This window comes from Morone saxatilis, unplaced genomic scaffold (genome assembly GCF_004916995.1).
Source record: "Morone saxatilis isolate NCDOM2014 unplaced genomic scaffold, NCSU_SB_2.0 Contig9, whole genome shotgun sequence".
Classification (NCBI taxonomy): Eukaryota; Metazoa; Chordata; class Actinopteri; family Moronidae; genus Morone; species Morone saxatilis.
In genome coordinates this window covers 22,465,892-22,471,035 of record NW_023340268.1, presented here as the reverse complement: position 1 = coordinate 22,471,035, position 5,144 = coordinate 22,465,892, and the positions used below count along the sequence as shown (strand labels likewise).

Here is a 5,144-nt window from a genome sequence, read left to right as displayed (position 1 = left end):
TAACACAAAAATGACGCTGTAGTAGACAAACCCTGGGTTTGGCACAAACGCACAGACAACGACTTAGTTGGACAAGTGTACGACAAGTGCTACTGTGGGGCTTTAGCTGTTGCGCTTATGAAATGGTGTGGTGATGTCAGTGGCGAAATCCGCAGTAGCCTTTTTGTTGTTAGCATGTGGTTGTAAACGGGCACGTGTGGTGTCATTATTCACAATGAAAAACACGGTATACGCAATCTGTTTAATGATGGACGGATGGGTGCAGCTTGTGTTGTTTCTGCACAATGAGCCAGAAAAAAAAAAACAAAAAGGCAAGCCACGCACTGCGCATGCCACGGCATAATAAATTTGTGAGAACCCAAAACCAGCCAGACATATAAACAAGCCGCATGTTCCAAGTTTATTTCGTTCATATTATATGTTTCTGGTTTTAGTGCCTGTCTATCAATAGTGACACGTGTACTGGATGACAACATGAGGGGGGGTGTCCCGTGTAAATGTAAGTAGCTTATTGAATGTAATGGGCAGGTTCTATGATCACTCTGCAGCTGTGGAGGACCACCTCAGTTTCAGCCGAGTAGTTTAGACCCAAAGGTTCAGACATCAGAGTGAAAACAGGAAACTATAGTATAGAAAGTAGGCTAGGGTAAGCATACAGGGGAAACCCCAGTGTTTGCCTAAAAGGTGCACAACAGGTGCAGATGTAGTTGACTCTTAAGCAGACAACTCAATGATATGATATGTCTGATATTTGTAGATGTAGACTTTATCGCCACCTACTGGCATGCTTGTTTGAGGATTTGGGATATTTGGATATTTTGGAAAACAAAAGGTTGCGGGGACATTATTTGTTCTGTCCACCGTTCTTTGCTCTTCTTCAATAAAGAAATACTGTCCAGTTCTGATAAAACTGATGCTTACAAGATCTACCCTAATCTCTTTTAGCAGCCGCCACTGCCGTTTTCGGGCACCTAGCGTTAAACCTAGCTCATGCCGTGGCTGGCAGTAGTTCCTCAAATGACACTTACTGGTCCAAACCACTGTGGTTGGACACAAGCACATAGCTCAAAGCCCGGCAAGATTCTCACGTGAGCTCATAATTCTGTGATCTTGCGAATCTAGCTGCCTCGCAAAGTTAACAGCACCCAACTAAGCCCCTTGTTCCCAGGATAATTGAAATGCTCACTTGTGCTTTAGCTGATAAAGTTCGTTTTTACTCACCACCATTTAATTGTGGAGCTACAGGGCAATCCCCATTGTTGAGCAAGTTCGCATGAAGACAAGAAATGACCTAATAGTTGCAAAAAAGCTAAAGAATTAGCAAATTGAAATATAACTTTTAAATGAGGAAAAACATAAAACATTCAGTCAGATCCTACTGAACTTTAAACGAAACATTAAAGCTGCAGTAGGTAATTTTTATAAAAAAAAATTTGTAAAGAGAGAAGGACAGAGACAAAAGGTGCACAGCAACAATAATAGCAACAACTATACTAGTAGAAATTACTAATCAACTATCTTCAAGTTTCTAACGCAAAGTTTGGTTGTTTTCATTAAGGCCCAGTTGATTCTTAGTAGAAAGAAAAAGCAAAAGAGAAAAGCAAGAGAAACCTGATTTTTTCACAGATCATGAGCCACGGGCCTTGTGTGATTTATGCAAACAGTGTGTAAGTGTTGTTGTTTTAGTCAGTTGTTCAAAGCCTCTCCAGGCTCTGTGAGTTCATTCTTACATTTGGTTGATGCTGAAAACCTTTGTGGGATAACAAGGTCATCCAGTATGACTTCTGGTCATATGACTACCTCAAACTGCAAAGAAACACTTCAACCAGTGGCTCATACATTATTCAGAACTTAAGCAAGCATTTCACAGGTTTTGCATCTCCTTTCTATGTATAGAAAGTGTCACTGTATAAATTATTACACTGTCTCGTTTTCTTACCCCTACACAATGACTGGAAGTGAAAGGTTTACAATAAAGTGGCCGGTGCCCCGGTGGTCATAATGTTATGGCTGACTGGTATATATCCAGAGAAAACGATAAAAAGTTTGGGATTATTTCGAGCTGAAACAAAAATCTGCACAGTGTGTCAGTTGTAAAATTGAACAAGCCTAGCTCAAAAGCACGCTAGCTTTTATTTAGCAGCCACAAGTCATTGTTTTTCTGCCAAAAAAGAAAAAAAAAAAAGAGAAAACGCGATCATTTTAATGTGTGTGGCTTCCAGTTCCAGCCCTATACCAACAAACTGCTACAGTAGCTCGTCTGTTGGATCAGACCACACGGGTCAGCCTTCACTCCCCATGTGCATCAATGAGCCTTGGCCCCCCCATGACCCTGTTGCTGGTTCACAATTCCTTCCTTGGACCACTTTTGATAGGTACTGACCACTGCAGATCGGGAATACTCCACAAGAGCTGCAGGTTTAGAGATGCTCTGACTTAGTCGTCTTGTGTGGAAAAATGTAGGCCTACGCAGGTTTTAAGCTTCAACGCAACTATTGGAATATCCCTGAGTCTGAACGCAGTATAGAAAAAAGGCACGCATGTTTAATTTGGAACCATGTCTCAACTGGAACCAGTTCTTGATTCCAATCCCTCCAACTAAGAGAATATTTGTACAGTAATTATTTTAATTTAGGTTTTCTTAGTCAAGGGAAAAGTCTGGTAAGCCTGCCGGCATGGTGCTGATGTTATTAGAGCAGGATATTTACCCTTGGTAATGGACATGCTGCTCGGTTGGGAAACACTCATGCATAAAGTGTCAAATATATGATATCCCTGGAATTTATGACTGTTTGGGGGGGAAAAAAATCACTTCAGTAAGTTGCTGTTACAAAATCACCTATCCAACAAATCTGATAACTGGTGAGCTTATTCAAAGATGATGATGTTGATGTTTAACCTCACAAAGTGTCTGAACATTGAACTTAACACCATTTGATTGACCATATTGATGAGAGGACCGAAATTTCATCTATGCTGTATGTCGTGCATGTATAGATACTTGATTTACTCTGTGTTTAAGCTTATATTTGTTTATATTGTGACAACAATATGCTGTAAGCACACAGCATCCACTCGATTACTTTTGATACTGAGAAAAGCAACTAAAAATGGTGATTATGAGGCTGGATCTGTTCATTAGGACTTTGTCATAAGTCTCTTTCATCTGATTTATCAATGTCAGATACATGGACATTTAAGATATTACAATCCTGACTGATTCTTGCACTGTGTGTATGATGTGTGTTTCAGATTCAGAATGGCGGGTCAACTTATGGAAAAAAAGAAATATTACTGCACAAAATTGGATGCTGTTTGCATCTGCACAGAGTGCATTATCTGCTTATATCCAAATGTTGTTTAAATCCCTAACCATGTACCAAAGAAGTGAAGTGAATTCATTCCAACCAACACTACGAAAGGTACTTTCCCTGATTAGTTCCTCTCTAGCTGAAAGAGTGCTAATTAGCAAAATCACAATCACCTGCTATGGTCTTTGGCTGGAATGAAAACTTGCAAACACTCTTCAATAGCCTTATGTCACAGTCTTCCTTGCACCTTACCTGCTGTTTTTAATCACTGTTAGGCCATGAAACTTTATACTGTATATACATTTAGTAGCCTCTTTGCAATTCCTGTGTTATTCTAAAATATAATACTGTGTCTATTGCTGAACTATAAGTGGTTTTTGCTGCAGTAGATACGTTTTCTAAAAATAACTTTTTGTTTGTTGAAAACAACCAGTGGTGAGGAAAATAGCTGACTGTTTAGTCTTATACCCAGGTCATATAATACAGATGTTTTGGGTCCCTGGGAATGAGATTTAACAATCAACTATCTTTCTTGGTTATTTTTGTCCAGGCCCACTATGCTTAAATGCATAGTTTCCTCTAAATGGTAAATGCAAGATCAATATATTTTTAAACAATTAATTTATTGTATTTTATTTAAAATAAAAGCATTTTTTGTGTAGCGTGCATTTGATTTTGGCCACAGCTCTTACTCAGCCAGTATTTGCACTTGGAGGCAGGACAACACGATACTGAGACAGAAGCACTTCAAAATAATGCGGATGCTTGAATGCTCGCATGAATCATGCCATGAGTCTCTGTCTCCTCCTCACTCTGTCTCAATCTGTGCCAGGGTATTGCGGGGACAGACGTGGCTAAAGAGGCATCTGACATCATCCTGACCGACGACAACTTCAGCAGCATTGTCAAGGCGGTGATGTGGGGACGAAATGTTTACGATAGCATCTCCAAGTTCCTGCAGTTCCAACTCACGGTCAACGTAGTGGCTGTCATAGTGGCCTTCACCGGGGCCTGCATCACTCAGGTAGACACATTTATTAATAAACATACATGCTGTCTATTCCTACACACACACAAACACACACATAACAGACACACAGATATCTTCTGTAAACATCAGTCAGCCTATATCTGCAAGAAGAGAAAGCAAATCAGATGCTATTTTTGTATTTTTACTGGAAGCTAACATAAGCCTCCCGACATATAGAAACCATTACATTTTTGATATGCAAAAAATATCAACTCTCATTATTAATAATAATATTGTTTGCAATATATTTTTATTGAACGAGAGTTGAGGGGAGACACTACAGGCAAAAGCATAGTTTTTTCATTGTAAATCTTGATATCTTGGGCTACTTTGCTTCAGTAACATGTTGTCTTTCTGAGTACTGGAAAGAAAATGCCCAAAATACATACACTTTATCTATTTGCGTAAATTCACTAAAATTCTGTAATAGATCTATTTGCAATAGATAATGCATAATATGCTTATTTAAAGATAAAATTCTGAAAACTTGTAATCTGTCTTAATGTAAGTAATCAACTGGGGAAGTTTCATGGGGATGTCTGTTAGTTTAATGTTTTACCCTATTTACCTGTAATGACTTTACCAATACATATCTTTAAAGGCCATTTTGTCAAAATGATTTTCATCACAAATATCTCATAAATCTCCACTTCAGTAGCACTTACATATATCTATATTCTTAAGGTTTTTACTTGTACTATACTATATAATGTACTATAATAGACAGATGAAGTCGGCGTTTCTTGCCCGCCAGGTATCCATGGTAACCACGTGACTGCAAAGTATGAATTGCGATTGGTCGA

The 5,144-nt window shown here is 38.8% G+C and overlaps 1 protein-coding gene across 1 annotated transcript in view; it reads left to right on the top strand.

Annotated features, from left to right (window-relative positions):
* The window catches only part of glcci1a (glucocorticoid induced 1a), a gene marked incomplete in the record, with an annotated part of 18,623 nt that overhangs the window by 9,315 nt on the left and 4,164 nt on the right, over positions 1-5,144 (top strand).